Raw genomic sequence first — 18,651 nt, 5'->3', positions numbered from 1 at the left:
TTCAGTAATATTGGTTGTCTATTTATTGGCTATATAGAGAGAATGGATTCATGAAGCCATGAAGGGAGAGACTAGCTAGGAGGTTATTGCAGTGGTATTAAGGCAGACTAAACCAAACCAAACCCACTGCTGTCAAGTCGATTCTGACCCTATAGAACAAAGTAGAACTGCCCCATAGGGTTTCCAAGGCTGTAAATCTTTACAGAAGCAGACTGCCACATCTTTTTCCCATGGTATTAAGTCAGTGGCTCCTAAAATTGTTGCACATTGTAATCATTTGGAAACCTTAAAAAATGATAACTGAATCAGAATTCCTGGACCTCTGGGCCCAGGGGATGATGAAGACTTGAATTAAGGTAATGGCTTTGGTCATAGAGAGGGAATAATTTGAATTTTCAAGAAAGTTAAAAGAACTGGCAAGACTTGTTGAGTTGTGAGAAAAAAAAACAATAGTTTGGGTTGCTGAGAGGATGGTGGAATGGACCTTGAACTTGCATATGAGCAATTGGTGATTTTTTCTGCGGTTGGCCCCTGGCCTTGTTTTGACTGATAATATTGAACTTGTTCATCGTCTCTTTCCACAGATGTAGTCGGTTTGATTCCTGTGTATTCCATCTGGCGAGGTCCACATGTATAGTCACATTTATATTGTTGAAAAAAGGTATTTCCAATGAATAGATCATTGGTCTTGCAAAATTCTGTCATGTGATCTCTCGAGTTGTTTCTGTTACCAAGGCCATGTTTTCCAACTTCTGATCCTTCTTTTTGTTTCCAACTTTCACATTCTAATCACCAGTAATTATCAATGCATCTTGATTGCATGTTTGATTAATTTCAGACTGCAGAAGTTGGTAAAAATCTTCAATTTCTTCATCTTTGGATTAGTGTTTGGTGTGTAAATTTGAATAATAGAATTAACTGGTCTTCCTTGTAGGCCTATGGATATTATCCTATCACTGACAGCGTTGAACTTTCATGATAGATCTTGAAGTATTCTTTTTGACTATAAATGAGACATCGTTCCTCTTCAGTTTGTCATTCCCGACATAGTAGACCATATGGTTGTCTGATTCAAAATGGCCAGTACCAGTCCATTTCAGCTTACTAGGATATTGATCTTTCTGTGTTCCGTTTCATTTTTGACAATTTCCAATTTTCCTAGATTCATACGTCATATGTTCCATGTTCCAGTTATTAATGGATGTTTCCAGCTGTTTCTTCTCATTTTGAGTCCTGCCACATCAGCATATGAAGGTCCTGAAAGCTTGACTCCATCCATGTTATTAAAGTTGACTCTGCTTTGAGGAGGCAGCTCTTCCGCAGTTGTGTTTTGAGTGCCTTCCAACCTGAGGGACTCATCTTGCGGCATTGTATCACACAATGTTCCGCTACTAATCATAAGGTTTTCACTGGCCTCTTTTTCAGAAGTAGACCACTAGGTCCTTCTTCCTTGTCCATTTTAGTCTGGAAGCTCTGCTGAAATCTGTCCCCCATTGGTGACCCTGCTGGCATTTGAAATACTGGTTGCATAGCTTCCAGCATCACAGCAACACGCAGGCCCCCATAGTTCGACACACTAACAGACCAGTGGTGGAATAGGGTGGTAGTTGTGGTTATAAGGATGTACTAGCAATAAGAGAGATTGAATTTCATAGAAATTTAAAGCCAAAAATTCAATATGGCTAGGCGTCTGAGACAATTAACTGCAAGGCTATATAGGTTTCAGGGCAGTGCTAGTCAGGACCTTAGTGACTCTTTACATGCTTGCTTCCCTTGTATTTGTATATATATTTTTTCTGTTATCAGCTAATTTTCTTATCTTTTACACTAGCTTTTTTCCCCCTTGACCTCAACTTTTGCACACTCAGAGTTTAGGCTGTATTGAAATTTTGCCTAGTTGTATTATCACCAGTTGCACTATTAAAGGAAAAAAGTCAGCAAATCCCAACCTTATCACTAACTGCCTGGTGAGAATCAGCATGAATCCATTAGCCACCTGGAAGTGGACTCAGGCTTTACCTTCCCAAATCTCCATTCCTTTCTGACCTTAATCACCCAAAATTAGGTCAGACTTCATCCCCAGACACCCTGAGCCAGGTCAAAACATCCCTGGCCACCTGGGGCAGACCATCAGCTATCAGCCATAGGCTCAGGACTTTACACAACTCCCTGCATTTCGGACCATCTGGCCTCTCTCTGTTCCTGTAGTCCCCGGGACCAGGTCATAAGCTAGAAGGACTCCGTCCTTCTTCATTGACTGCCTGTGTAACCTTTTATTTTTATTTTTTTTTTAACTTTAAACCACAAGGTATCCTGTTTTTATTTTTTTATTGTACTTCATGTGAAGGTTTACAGAACAAATAGTTTCTCATTAAACAGTCAGTACACATACTGTTTTATGACATTGGTTAACAACCCCACGACATGTCAACCCTCTCCCTTCTCGAACTTTTTTTTTTTGGTGAAAATATACATAGCCAAAGATACATCATTTCAAAAATTTCTACATGCACCAGTGACATCGATTACATTCTCCCAGTTGTGCTGCTATTCTCACTTTAGATGAAGGTTTACAGAACAAAATAGTTTCTCATTAAAAAGTTAGTACACATGTTGCCCTATGACAATGATTAACAACCCCACTACACGTCAGCAGTGTCCTTACTCAACCTTGGGTTCCCTATCACCAGCTTTCCTGTCTCCTTCTGCCTTCTAGTCCTGGACTGCTGTGCCTTATTAGTCCCATTTTGTCTTATGGGGCTGTCCAATCACCGGCTGAACAGTGAACCTCGGAAGTGACTTCATCTCTGAGCTAAAAGGGTGTCTGGGGGCCATACTCTGGGGGTTTCTCCAGTCTCTTTGAGGCCAGTAAATCTGTTCTTTTTGTGTGTGTGTTAGAATTTTTTTCTATATCCTTCTCCAGTTCTGTCCAGAACCCTCTGTTGTGATCCTGGTCAGAGCAATCAGTGGTGGTAGCCAGTCACCATCTAGCTGTACTGGACTCAGTCTGGTGGAGGCCTTGGTAGCTGTGGTCCATTAGTTCTTTGGACTAATCTTTTCCTCGTACCCTGTTCTCTTCATTCTCCCTTGCTCCCGAAGGGGTGAGACCAGTGGAGTATCTTAGATGGCTTCTCAGAGGCTTTTAAGACCCTAGACGGTACTCACCAAGGTAGAATCTAGAACATTGTCTTTATAAACTGTGTTATGCCAATTGAGCTAGATATTCCTGAGACCATGGTCCCCACAGCCCTCCGCCCAGCAGTTCAGTCCCTCACGGAGTTTGGATGTGTCTGTGGAGCTTCCATGACCTTTCCTTGTACAAGTTGTGTTGATTTCCCCCGTATTGTATGCTGTCTCACCCTTCATCAAAGTTAAATTGTATATAATGATTCTTTATATCCCATTTATAATTTCAAAACTCTTCTTGAACTTTTTCACCATTCACTTTTGGTACATCCATAAGTGAATTGTTAAATCCAGATAGCTGGCTTGTCTTTATTAATGAAAAAATTTATGTCTCTGCTCTACCGTTTTGGGAAAGAGTATGGCTCTTTTTTAAAAATTTAAGGAGGATAGCTAACTTAATACTTAAAACATGGAGATTTTGTGGACATTAACTGAACACAGTAAAGATGTGCTCTGGATAAGTTCAAAAGTTAGATTTGGGGGGAGTGTAGAAGGAATTTGGATTATCCAGTTTGGAGAAGAATGCTTATCTTTAATATTTAAAAGAAAAACAAAAAACTTTTTAGTATAAAAGTAATTCAATGATAGTTTTAAAATTCTGGAAAAAAACGTAGTATAAACAAAAACTGAAAAACTAAAACCAAAACACCCATGATTCTGTCTTACTACAGAAATGATTATTTGCATTTTGGATTATTTCCTTTCAATATTTTTTCTTGTATAAATACATAATTGCAATCATAGTGTATATGTTTTTCCATTTTGCTATTCAGTTTTTATAACCATTGTTAGGAATTTCAGAGTAGTATCAGTTCATCCTCATTTGGCATTTGTATTTAATATTTAATAGTAGTGTTCAGGATGTTCCTATGTTGAGGCAAATGTGTAGTGAGTTGTTCTGATCTTGGATACTTGAGGTATATCTCAGTGGAGACACCTAGCAGACAAGCAGTATGAGTTAGTAATTAAGAGCCAGACTGTTCTAGCTAATTTCATCCTTCCTTCCATTTATTAACTGTGTGACTTTGGGCAAGTTACTTAGTCTATGCCTTAGTTCTCTCTTGTGTAAATGGGGATAACGATAGTATCTACCGTATACATTATTGATGAAGGCTATTGAGTCAGTCATTGTGCTCAGAATCTGTCTATTTACGCAGAGTTTTACCAGATTTCCAGTTCAGTTAAGTTCATCCCTGGGTGTTAATGAATGATACTGTGATGGAAAATGTTGCAGGTAAAAAAAGACCTTTTACTGTTTCTGAAAGGTCACAGCCTTGCAGACCCTACTGAGCACAGTTCTACTCTGCACACATGAGGTCGCCATGAGTTAGAATCTACTCAAGGGCAACCAACAACAACAATTTCCAAAAAATGTATTTTTGGTGGTGGACTATCAAGTATTGGAGACAAACTAGTAATGGTTGGCGTAGGTGATAGATGACTGAATGACACTCATAGTGTCATTATGTTTATAGTTTGGGCTGTGTTTGTCTTTTTAGCACCCCTCCTATCATTGCAGATTAGCTTAAGTAATAGAGATAGCAATGCAAGAGAAATCAGAAGATAAGCATTTTAATTCTCCTTCTTTCTGACATTTAACTTGAGCAAATCACTTAACCCTTTTTAATCTGTTTTGTCATCTATAAATAACATTTGCCCTCCCTCTCTTATTGTCATGATGATTAAATGAAATGTTTTGTGAAAGTGGGTTGAAGACTATAACACATTATATACAAATGTAAACTTTTAATTAATTTAAAAAGACTAACAACAAGAGAATACATATAGGGATCTTGATACAGTGTTAGGTACAGTAAAGAATAACTGCTAGTACTCTTCGTTATTATTGTGACGACATCTACTTATGTGTCAGGTTAACTCTTACAACTGTTTAGATTATTAAATGGTTTATGAATGTATTGTAAATATCTGCTTTAATTATTATTTTCCCTCTTCTGTTTGTGTTTCAGACTCCTGGGAGAGTTGGCTCTCAAGGTTCTGATTTAGATTCATCAGGAACTCCTGCAAACACAGTAGATGTCAATAATGAAAGCACTTCAGAGGTATGAAAACAAAAATTTGGAAATGAAATTCAATTTAAAGGAAAATAGCAAATATTTGGAGTAACAATTGGTAACTTAAACTTGTCTTTTGTAGAAAAAGACTTGCAAATTGGAATGTGACTTTTGAATCATAGTTGCTTAATTATGAGAAAGTTTATATTAAGGCCGAAAAATAATATTGTCAATTTTGTCTTTAGTGCTCATATCTCACTTAATGAAGAATTTTTTAGTCTGTTCATAAAGAATTACTGGTTCATTAGTATCTAGTTATGTGTGTGTACTGTGATGAACTATTGAGTGAATGAAAAATTAGATTATCTACAAAATGTATATTTTATTTCTTATCTTTTTTTTACAAATTTGTAAGAACTTTTATCTTTAATATTATTTATAAAATATTTTATAAATGCTAAAGTATTTATGAAGTATTTTTATTAGTAGGATCATTTTTCTACTCTCTGCGATAGTTATTTTGTACCCTTTTCTCTATCCTCAAATATTCCATGTCTCCTGTTCCCTTTTCACCTTCCCTCAGTCATGTTTTATATCATTGAGACAGTAGGAACCATCAGATGAATGTTTACCCGAAAGCTGTACTTGCACCTTTATTCTCTTTCTTACTTTTTTACATGGAAGACCGGTCCCTTTTCCAGTCAAAGATCAATTCTTTCTCTTGTGCTCTGGATTACTCTGCCTACCTGTCAGATGGCATTTCATTTTACTTTCCCCTTGCTCACTGAACTTTGGCCACTCTGGCCTTCTTTTTCTTCAAAGACTCTAGTTCAGTCTTTTTACTTGTTTCACTTGTTCTCTCTGCCTGGAATAGTCTTCTCAGGTTCTTTGAATGGCTGGCTCCTTTTCTGAAAAATCCTTTAAGTTTCAGGTCAGTTATCACCTCTTCAGACAAGTTTTTCTATCTAAATAACTTAAGAAATAATTTCCGTCCACGCCTATTGGTAATGCCTTAGGTCAGACTGCCATCAACTATTAACCCTCACGTAGATTATTGTAACTGCTCTCCTTTTCTCCAGTGTAAGTCAGTCCTTGTCTTTCTCCTCCTCCATTTGAATCTACTTAAAAAAAATTTTTTTTTAATCAGGACTTGATAATGACACTTTCTTAGTCAAAACCTATAGTTAAAAGCTTACAGTACTCCTTAGAATAAGATCCAAACTCTTTAGCATGTTCTAGAAGGTTGTATGTGCGTGTGTATGTTACCTCTAGCTTAATTTATCCTTATAGTCCTCTTTATTCTCTTTGATCCAGGCATAATGAACTCCTGTTTTTATAGTTTGTCAAGTCTTTTTCTTATTTCTGGGCTTTTGCATATGCTGGTCCCTGTGTCTTACCTGTTCTTGCTTTTACTTTTTTGCTTGAGTAGCATCTGATTATCATTTAAGTCTTATTTCAGATACTGCTTTTTCCAGTAAACTTTTCTGACTCACATCTGGGATAGATGCTTTGCCCATGTGTTTCTTGGAACCATATTTCCTATTCCTTTGGTAATGATTATTATTCTGAAGTTCATTCATTTATCAAATATTTATTGTGTGCCAGACATTGTTTTGGATGCCATAGACACAGCAGTCAATAAAATAGTCAAAAATCTTTAGCCTGGTGGAGGTTACATTCTAGTGGGTAGAAACACACACACACACACACACACACACACACACAAAACACAGTAAAAACGTGCAGTGGTAGACAATTGATGTTATTGAGAAAAATAAAGCAAAGAAAGGGAGATAGAAGGTGTTTCGGGTGGTTGTGATTTTAAGTACGGTTGTCAGGAAAGACTTCTTTGAGAAGGCGACAGCTCAGAAAAATACAAAGGAAGTGAGGGAATGAGTCGTGGATTTCTAGGGCAAGTGTGTTCAGGCATATGGAACAAGTGCCAGGTCTCTGTGGCGGGAGCATGCCTGCCATGTTGACACAACAGCCGGGAAGCCAATGTGGCTCCACTGCAGTGAGTGAGGGGAGATTGAGCCCAGCTCAGATAGGGCCTTTTGTACAGACTTAAGTTTTTACTCTTAATGAGATGGGAAACCACTGGACAGTTCTGAACAGGGAAGTGACAAAGGTTGATTTACATTTTTACAGGATCCACTTGGGCTGCTGTGTTGAAAATAGACTGTTAGTAGGGTAAGGACAGAACAGGAAGATTGTTAGGAGAGTATTACAGTGCTCCATGTATGAGGTAAGGCACACAGTGGTGAAGTGGTAAGATGCCCGGCTGCTAATCGAAAGATTGGTAGTTTGAACTCACCAACTGCTCCACGGGAGAAAGATGTGGCAGTAAAGTTTACAGCCTTGAATACTCTATGGCATAGTCTACGCTGTCCTAGAGGGTTGTTGTGAGTCAGAGTCAACTCACTGACAGTAGGTTTGGTTTTGGTTTATATATGAGGTGATGGTGACTTGTGTAGGGTGGTATCAGTGGACCAACGTGTTGCCATTGAGTCAATTCCGACTCTTGGTGACCACGTGTGTCACAGGGTTTTTAATGCCTGATTGTCCAGAAGTGGATCGGTAGACCTTTCTTCCCAACCACCTTGAGGTGGACTTGAATCTCCAACCTATCAGTTAACAGCTAAGTGCGTTAACCGTTTGCATCACCCAGGCACTCCTGGTAACAGTGGAGGTGCTAAGAAATAGTTGGATTCTAGATACATTTTGAAGGTAGACTAATCGTATTTTCTGATTTGCCGCACCGAGAAAAAAAAAAAATCTTGTTGAGTTGATTCTGACTCATAGTGACCCTATAGGACAGAGTAGAACTGTCAGATAGGGTTTTCAAGGCTGTTAATCTTTATAGAAGCAGACTGCCACATCTTTCTCCCACAGAGCTGCTGGTGGGTTTGAACCGCTGACCTTTTGGTTAGCAGCTGAGCACTTAACTGCTGCACCACCAGAGCTCCATATTTTCTGATTAATGAGGTGCAGAATGTAATTATTTATTTTGTGATTTTTCCACTGTCCTGTAAGCTTCTTGAGGGTAGGGATTTTGCCTTCTTTATCATTGTGTTCTCAGCACACAGCATAATGGCTGGAACATTGTAATTACAGTCAGTAAATACTTTTTGAATGAGCAGTTGAATGACTGTATATGGAAACTTAGTCAAGAGACAAGAGTAAAGTGAAAGGCAGCATAAAGCTGTGGTGGCAAAAATGCAATGATCCATTCTTTTAAAGAAGTATTCCATGCTTCTAGCACATGGGATTGTGGTTGCCTGGAAGACAGCCCTTTTCACCAGTTTAGAAAAAAAAAAAAACCCACATTCCTCACCTTCATCCCTTGGGAAATCTCCTTTAAGGGCTATTAACAAAAGGAATAATGATACTAATGATAGTTAACATTTTCGAATGCTTACTTTGTGGCAGAAGCATGTTGTCTTAGTTACCTAGTGCTGCTATAACAGAAATACCACAAGTGGATGGTTGTAACAAAAAGAAGTTTATTTCCTTAAACAGTAAAGTAGGCTAAAAGTCCAAATTCAGAGTGTCAGCTCCAGGGGAAGGCTTTCTCTCTCCCGGCCTTCTCTTCGGTGTTCCCCTGGTCTAGGAGCTTCTCAGCGCAGGGACGCCAGTCCAAAAAGGATGCGCTCTGCTCCCTGCACTGCTTTCTTGATGGTATGAGGTCCCCCATTCTCTGCTTGCTTCCCTTTCCTTTTATCTCTTACAAGAGATAAAAGGTGGTGCAGGCCACACCCCAGGGAAACTCCCTTTACATTGGATCAGGGATGTGACCTGAGTAAGGGTAGTGTTACAATTCCACTCTAATCCTCTTTAACATAAAATTACAATCACAAAATGGAGGACAACCACATAATTCTGGGAATCATGGCCTAGCCAAATTGTTACACACGTTTTTGGGGGGACACAGTTCAATCCATGACACAAGTATTATCTCATTTAAGTCTCGTGACACCCATATGAAGTAGTATTCTTGTTACCCCATTTAACAGCTGAGGAAGTAGAGGTCACACAGTAAGGGTAGGGTATCCAGGATTCAAGCCTGTCTTAGTTTCTTAGTGCTACTGTAACAAAAATACCACAAATGAGTGGCTTTAACAAACAGGAATTTATTTTCTCTCAATTTAGGAGGCTAGAAGTTCCAATTCTGGGCACTGTGTCTAGGAGAAGGCTCTCTCTCTGTTGGCTCTGGTGGAAAATCTTTGCCTCAGCCTCTCTAGCCAGACATCCTTGGCGGTCCTGGGCTTGTAGACTAGTCTCCATTTTCTTCAGATAGTGTTGATCTTCCCCCTATGTCTGCTTTCTTCTGTGCTTAATCTGCTCTTTTCGATCCCAAAAGTGATTTAAGATACACCTGACACTGATATGGTCTCAGTAGCAAAACAAAGAAAACCTTATTCCCAAATGCAGTTACATCACAGGTACCAGTGTAGAGGTTAGGATTTACAACACATATTTTTTGGGGAAACAGTTCAGTCCATAACAAAGCCCAGGCCTAGCTCTCAACCTCTACCTTGTATTGACTCTTAAATTTTGCAATCTTGTTTACAGTCTTCTTCTTCCTCTTTATTATCCTAACTGACTTTGGTGACCCAAGGAACATCCAAGCCCCTCAGTTCCTTAATGTTGTTAATGCTAACAGTCTTTTTATTTACCCCTTTTCTAGCTATTCAAGCCCATGGCAGTACCTCTCACCTTGTCACTAGGCAGAATAGTTTTACTTGAAATACTGAATTATATCTCTCCATTCCTTATCATAAATATAGTTTCAGTATTTCAAGTAAAAACCTTATGAATAACAGTGGAATATTGTCTGATATAGTGCTGGAGGATGAGCTCCTCACGTTGGAAGGCACTCAAAATACGACTGGGGAAGAGCTGCTTCCTCAAAGTAGAGTCAACCTCAGCAACATAGATGGAGTCAAGCTTTCTGGACCTTCATTTGCTGATGCGGCATGACTCAAAATGAGAAGAAACAGCTGCAAACATCCGTTAATAATCGGAATGTGGGATATACTAAGTATGGATCTAGGGAAATTGGAAGTTGTCAAAAATAAAGTGGAATGCATCAAGATCTATATCCTAGTCGTTAATGAGCTGAAATGGACTGATAGTGGCCGTTTTGAATCAGACGATCATATGATCTACTATGCTGGGAATGACAGATTGAAGAGGAATGGCATCACATTCATCGTGATGTACTACAAAACAGACCATCAGTTGCTCATGTGCAAGTTAAAGTTGAAGCTGAAGAAAATTAAAACAAGGCCACCAGAGTCAAAATAAAACCTTGAGTATATGCCACCTGAATTTGGAGACCATCTCAAGAATAGATTTGACTCATTGAACTCTAATGACCGGAGACCAGAGGAGTTGTGGGATGACATTCAGAACATCATACGTGAAGAAAGCAAAAGGTCATCAAAAAGACAAAAAGAAAGAAAAAAACTAAAACGGATTTCAGAAGAAGCTCTGAAGCTTGCTCTTAAATGTCGACTAGCTAAAGCAAATGGAAGAAATGATGAAATAAAAGAGCCAAACAGAAAATTTCAAAGGACAGCTCGAGAAGACAAAGTAAAATATTACAGTGAGCTGTGCAAAGACCTGGAGTTAGAAAACCAAAAGGGAAGAACACGGTTGGCATTTCTCAAGCTGAAAGAAATGAAAAAATTCAAGCCTTGATTTTCAATTTTGAAGGATTCTGTGAGCAAAACATTGAATGACGCAGAAAGCATCAAAAGCAGAGGGAAGGAATGCACAGAGTCACTGTATCAGAAAGACTGGTTGACGTTCCACCATTTCAGTAGGTATCATATGATGAAGAACCAGTGGTATTGAAGGAAGACACCCAAGCTGCATTGAAGGTATTAGCGAAAAGCAAGGCTCCAGGAATTGACAGAATACCAGTTGAGCTGTTTCAACAAACGGATGCAGCACTGGAAGTGCTCACTTGTCTATGCCAAGAAATTTGGAGGACAGCTACCTCGACAACCGACTGAAAGAGATCGATATTTGTGCCCATTCCAAAGAGAGGTGGTCCAACGGAATGCAGAAATTATCGAACAATGTCATTAATAATCACACGCAAGTAAAATTTTGCTGAAGATCATTCAAAAGTGGTTGCATCAGTACATCAACAGGGAACTGCCAGAAATTCAGGCCGGATTCAGAAGAGGATGTGGAAGGATGGCTATCATTGCTGATGACAGATGGATCCTGGCTGAAGGCAGAGAATACCAGAAGGATGTTTACCAGTGTTTTATTGACTATGCAAAAGCATTAGATTGTGTGGAGCATAACAAATTATGGGTAACATTGCGAAGAATGGAAATTCCAGAACACTTAATGGTGCTCATGAGGAGCCTGTATATAGACCAAGAGGCAGTCATTTGAATAGAGCAAGGGTATACCGCTACTGCACGGTTTAAAATCAAGAAAGGTGTGTGTCAGGGTTGCATTGTTTCACCATTCTTATTCAATCTGTAATAATCCTAGAAGCTGGACGATATGAGGAATGTGGCATCAGAATTGGTGGAAGACTTACTAACAACCTATATTATACAGATGACACAACCTTGCTTGCTGAAAGTGAAGAGGACTTGAAGTACTTACTCATGAAGATCAAAGACTACAGCCTTCAGTATAGATTACACCTCAACATAAAGCAAACAAAAATCCTCACAGCTGGGTCAATAAGCAACATCATGATAAACAGAAAATATTGAAGTTGTCAAGGATTTCATTTTACTTGGATCCACAGTCAACACCCATGGAAGCAGCAGTCAGGACATGAAATGACGTATTGCATTGGGCAAATCTGCTACAAAAGACCTTTTTAAAGCATTAAAAAGCAAAGATGTCACTTGGAGGACTAAGGTGTGCCTGACCCAAACCATGACATTTTCAGTCGCCTCACATGCACGTGAAAGCTGCACAATGAATAAGGTAGACCGAAGAAGAGTTGATGCCTTTGAATTACGGTATTGGCGAAGAATATTGAATATACCACGGACTGCCAGTAGAATGAACAAGTCTGTCTCGGAAGAAATATAGCCAGTGTGCTCCTTGGAACCAACGATGGCGAGACTTCATCTCACATACTTTGAACATGTTATCAGCAGGGACCAGTCCCTGGAGAAGGACATCATGCTTAGTGAAGTATAGGGTCAGGGAAAAAGAAGAAGACCCTCAACGAGAAGAATTGACACAGTGGCTGCAACATTGGGCTCAAACATAACGGTTGTGAGAACGGCACAGATCTGGGCAGTGTTTCGTTCTGTTATTCATAGGGTTGCTTATGAGTCGGAACTGACTTGAGGGTACCTAACAACAACAGTAACAACATTCCTTACCATTAACTATCTATCCTCTTAACAACTCTTTCTTATATTCTCACTTTTTAAGTTTTTTGCCTCCATGAATATTTTATTTTTTAAATTCCTATATTTTCTTCTAGTCTCTCAGTCTTTTTATGGCTTTCTTTCCTTTCCTTTCTAAACATACATCTAATGACAGTTAATATTTGTTGCACACGTATTACGTCTTAGGCACTGTATCAAGCATTTTATGTACAGAGTAACTTTAGAAGAATAGGTGCTAATATCAGCCCGGTTTTGTAGATGAAACATTATACACTAAGTGAAGTAAAGTGATTTCCTCAAGTTTATATAGATAAACTTTTTTGTGATTCAAATCCACATCTGTTTTTGACAGAAAACCTCACCGTGTTATAACCTTTATAACTTCCTTCACTACTGTGACTCTTCATTGTATTTACTTTCTCCCCACATCCTCAATTTCCTTATTCTCTGTCCTTGTATTGTTCGTATCTAGCAAGACCCAAAGTCAAAGATCAGTATAACAAACCAAATTTATGTAAATGTAGATATTATTAGGTATAGGGAATTTGAGAGATTTTTTTAAAACTTTTTTTTTTTTATTCATAAAATTAGAAGGGTCATCTTCTAAGAGTCATGTGTGTAGGTAAGAATGGGATCTCAGGCTAGTGGGAATGCACTGAAGACTAAACATTACTTTCATTATGAGAAGTTCTTTTTTCGGAATATTATATCACATAAAGGTATTTGTTAAATTCTCCAGTGTTTCTTGATCTAAAATAAAGGCTAACTTGCCAGTATTAGCTCTCAAATAAGTAAGGACAAAGTGTCATAAACAAAAAGAATAGTAATATTCCAACCAAACCAACTGGGTACCATTAAACAAAAATTGAACCAATGGGAATTTACAGTATAAGGATAGGTAATAATTTTAGAGTCTCTTGGTGGTACAAATGGCTAAGCGCTTGACTACTAGCCAAAAGGTTGGCAGTTCGAACCTACCCAGAGACTCCTCAGCAGGCAGGCCTGGCGATCTGCTTCTGAAGTGTCACATTTGAAAACCCCATGCAGCCGTTCTACTCTGCATACATGGGGTAGGTATGAGTCAGAATCGATTTGATGGCAACTAACAGCAACCCTTTAGTTAAATTTTTCACCTATTGTGTAGATACTATTTGAAAATTTCCCTTATGTATAATAAAAATAAAATAGATATACTAATTATTTTTTTTGTTGTATGTTTATTTTCCTTGCCTGTCTTTATATTTTGTTATATAAATAATCTTTTATGTATATCCTCCTGAAAGTTATTATTTCACAGGGTTTCATCTGTCCATTATGTGTGAAAAGATGTATAACTGCTGTTGATTTGTCAGAGCATTACCAGAAAGTGCATGCTGAGAATCAAACAAGAGGACAGGAACTCATTAATGACTCCAGTGTTATGGTGGATCCTGTGTAATTTGTTTTAGTAGCTTGGTTATGGATTGCTCAAAATATCTTTGTTTTTCCTTGCCTTGGTGTTGCTTAACTTTTATGCTTCAAGGGAATATGGATCACTTTAATTATGCCTGCTGTAAAGAAGGTTCAGTAAGGAAAAAAGGCTCCTGGGAAGTCTGCTTGGTTTCTCTTACTGTTTGTGGCTGTCTTTTTGTGAATTTGTAAATATATATGGAAGTTTACATCAATATTTTTGCATAAATTTTGTCATGAAATTTGAAATACGAAGTAAAATGGTAGTGTTTTATTTGAACATTTGTATGTTATATCTTAATTTTTTAGTTAAATCTTTATTATTTAGTTAATATTTTATTCATGAATGCTTTAGGTTAAAATACTTCTTGCATGTAAACTATTACTGTCTTCACTTGAAAAAACACGGCATCAGAACCTGAATTTTCTAGTGCCTCAATCTTTGTTTTGACTTCCCCAGACATGAGGGAGGTGACAGAATGATACTCTCTTCAGTATCATTGGATCACCCAAGTAATGATTATCAGTACTTTAACAGTATTATGGGGCTGGTGAATATCTAAGGCTGGGGAAAGAGCTAATGGCAGGAAGTGTTGCCCATTTTTAGGCTGGAAAAAGTCTCTCAGATGATTCTGATAGTCTTTTTCCTTCGAGAATCACTACGATATACTAAAAATAAAGAGAAACAGAACTCCTTGTAAATCTATTACAAGTCTTATAAAATAATGAAACTTTTCGTACATGAAAGACCAAAAATAAGGCTTTTACTTTTTTCTGTGAGTCAATTTTGTATATAACTCTCCTACAAACACACATTTAAATTATTTATAGAATACGTCTTATGTGTCAGGCATTTTCATAAGTGAAGGAGATAAAAAGATGAATAAGATCTTATCTCTGTCCTAGGAAGTTTCTGTGATAGATGTTATTTGCCTGATAAGGTAGAAGCACAAAGAGTGCAATGGTTAATTCAACATGAGGGAAACTCAGGAAAAATTTTATTTACCTAAGAGTTTTTCTTTTAACTAAAAGGATTACCTACAACAGGATTACTGTAAGTGTCAAGTCAAGGTAAATTTATAGCTGCAATGGCTTTGAGAAAGGATTACAGATAATTGAACTCTAAGAATAAGGAGTTTATTGCTTCTAATCTTAAGTAATCTTTTTTTTTTTTTTTTTTGAAAGTTGGTGAGAAAATTAGAATGATTAAGAGAAGTAAATGCAACTGGCTATTTTTAGTGTTTGCTAACAGTACTTCTCTGGAAATTATCTATCTAGCAACTTAAGTCCCCTGGAAGATAATTTAGAAAAAATAGAAAAGGGGTTTCTTAATATCTAGGTTTTGTATCTAGAACTAAAGATGGAACATCCTTTAGGCACTCATTCAGAGCATTTGCAGTGAGGATGGTGGGAAGGCAAAATGTGTAGGCTTAGTGTTTTATTAGAAATGAGACAGATGGAGGAGTAGTTTAGCATAACTCTTAGGTGACTAGTGTGTGTGCAAGATCGATGGTGGTGAGAAAAGGAGGTTTGGGGAATAAGTTCACTTTTGGATTTGTTGTATTTGGGATATAGGTAGGGGTGTCCCCCCACCTCCTGCACCTGCATTTCATTGTATTTTTGTGTCTGTAATAGAGAAGCATTTTAGAATTGTAGTGTACTTGATGAAGGTGAAACAATTTTATTCTTGCTACATTGAATTAGCAGAATTGTAACTGGTAATATCTTTACCACATTCTTGCTAATTAATATTATATCTTTGATTTAACCAATGAACCTAAATACTATTTAGAGTATGAAATGCTCCTGCAGACTAGATTGCATGAGTATATTCTTGTGGATTGGGAAGAAAAACTAGGACTGGTATTGTTTCCAGGATTGACATCTGATATATTTTTTAAAAGTAAGATTTTGGAGTAAGGCCTTCTCAAAGCCCCTGGATGTGTGTGTGTTTAAAGAGTAATTTAAAGTTGAAAGAAATTTCTAATGGCATGTTAGGTTAGTTCTGCTGGAATAATATGTAATATTTTAAATACTGCTGACAATTTGAAGGACGTACAAGTTGAATAAAGAATTTTCTGTTGTACCAACAGACAATTGAGGCAAAAGCTGTTTTAGCCTTTGGTTTGCTAATTAATTTTGCAGTCAGATACCCACTCCATATAAGCTTTGATGTTATCTGGTTAATCATTAATTTACAGTTGCATGGAAAGTGGTATTTTTTGGTATATATTTTGCCTTTTCGGTTTTTTGAAGTCTGAGACTGTATTTTACCACTTTATATTTGCCAAAGAACTACTAAAGTGCTTGAAATTATAATCAATAAATATTTATTGAATAAAGTTACTAAACTTGTCAGATATCAGGTTGTATCTTAAGGAAGTCATTTTCAAGGGTGTATCATTTATTCTGAGAGATAGTGTAGCACACTGGAAAGAATGTGAGATTTGTCCAACAGACCTGTGCATATCTTGGCTCAGGTAGTTTTGTGACCTTGGGAAAGTCACTTAAGTGTTCTGAGGTTCAATTTCTTCTTCTATAAGATGGAGATAATAATTCCCGATACAAAATTGAGAGATTTAAATGAGATTATGTAGAGAAAATACCTGGCACATAGTATGGACTCAGTAAATGGTAGCTATTATTATTGTTCATTCCATTATTCCATTCTCATTCTTCATCTAACAACACATGGGGTCTCATGAGTCATAACTGACTTGATGGCAATGGGTTTGGTTTTTGGTTTTATCTATACCAGTGCTATGCAGTTATTTTTGATGGCACTCACAATAAGAGATACATTTGTTGTCATGACCCAAAACAAAAGCTTATGAAACATTGTTTATCTTTATTAGATATGATGAGCTCTAGTATATCACTTGTGGAGCCCTGGTGGCACAGTGGTTAAGAGCTCGGCTGCTAACCAAAAGATTGGCAGTTGAAATCCACCAGCCACTCCTTGGAAACCCTATGGGATAGTTCTTCCCTGTGAGTCAGAATTGACTAGACAACAAGGGGTTTGGTTTTTGGTTTAATGTATCAGTTGTAGGGTATTTCTTAAAAAAAAAAAAAAAAAGAAGGGTTACAACCTAAGAAGTTAATCTTATAGATGAGTTACAACCTAAAATTTGTAAAACACAGATCTATACCAGTATCTTTAAAATAGTATTCTAGTTGGTATTTTTTAACAGAATGAGAATTCTGGGAATAATTATGTTTTCTGTATTTTATGGGACTATACATTAATTTTAGGTTTTTATAGTGTTAATATAGCAAGGATGTTTACTGACTAGAATACTTCTCAGTCATTGTAGATACCTGATATCTTTTGGTAGTTATTACTTACTATATTACATTTCCCCTGTGATCAGAATGCTTCATCTTCTTAATTTTTCTTGACAGCAGATTGGAGAAGATATTACTTTACTAGTGGGGGTATCTAAATGGAGGATATGATGCAAAACTTTTCAACTTGTCTGAATTATCAGATTAAAATTCTGTACTCTAGCCATTAATTTATTCTGTCGAAAAAATGGGATTTTCTTTGTTTTGTAAACTTTAACCTGAGTAGATAGTGAAATATCTTTGTACAGTATCAGAATTTGGAATTAACCATAATTATAACTTACTTAATGACACCATTGGTGTGACTAGACATTTGACTTTATTTCATAATATGCAAATTATTATTTTACAATCTTAAATACCATTGTGAAATCTTTCTTCGCTTCTTTCTGTAGGACTTCATATGTCCCCAGTGAATGAAATTTCTTGGATCTGCTGATGAACTTTTCAAACACTGTGAAGAGGTTCATGATGCTGGTAATGATTCAAGTCATGGAGGAGAGGCTCATCTTGCTCTGAAGCGGTATAGTATAATGGTTTTTCGTATAATATTTTTATGGAATTATGTGTGTGATATTATTTAATCATGAATGATTCCTTTGTAAAAATAGCAGTATTTTTATATTATTTAATTTAAAATTGTCCTCATTTGATGTGGCCTTTCTTTGTTATTATAACGTATTCAATCCTTGATCAGTAATTATCTGTGCTAGTATCTATGACATGGTACACTGGATATGTTTTTGGATCATGAGTTATCAATCAAAGGAAGGTTAAGTTATATTTAGCTTATTCTGTATTATAATTTTGACTCATAGACAGTGATACATTTTGTTTAGAAGATTTTACAATAAATTGCTATAATAATGCATTTTAGCCAGTAATTAGAATTCAATAGTTAATTTAAAATTTTTCATTTATAAACACCAGTTAAAATAAGCGCATAAACATTGTGCTTCTTGCTGATACTGCCTGACCATTTTGAAAATTTAAACTAAAATATAATTACCTATAACAGTGTTCAATAACTGCTTTTCTTCTGCTGTTTGTGAGAACTCTTCTTATTCCTCACTAAGGAATAAAGCTTAGTTTCATTCTGCTTGTAAAAAGTAATTTTTGTACTAAAAAAAATATTTTTTGGTTCATTAATCTACTGTAAACACTGCTGTAAAAAAAGAACAATGCATAAAGGAACAGTATTATGACCATATAGCTTTGTGGTTGATAGATGTATCAGGCTTCATCAGACAAACATAACCTATATATTTAGATAT

At 36.9% G+C, this 18,651-nt stretch overlaps 1 pseudogene; it reads left to right on the top strand.

Moving 5' to 3' along the window:
- The first annotated feature begins 5,156 nt into the window (after nucleotides 1-5,156).
- Nucleotides 5,157-18,651, top strand: part of LOC101353076 (early endosome antigen 1-like) — a 36,458-nt pseudogene continuing 22,963 nt past the window's right edge.

This window comes from Trichechus manatus, unplaced genomic scaffold (genome assembly GCF_000243295.1).
Source record: "Trichechus manatus latirostris isolate Lorelei unplaced genomic scaffold, TriManLat1.0 scaffold00119, whole genome shotgun sequence".
NCBI lineage: Eukaryota > Metazoa > Chordata > Mammalia > Sirenia > Trichechidae > Trichechus > Trichechus manatus.
Note: the sequence above shows the minus strand (reverse complement) of the source record. Positions and strands in the feature narration are given on the sequence as shown.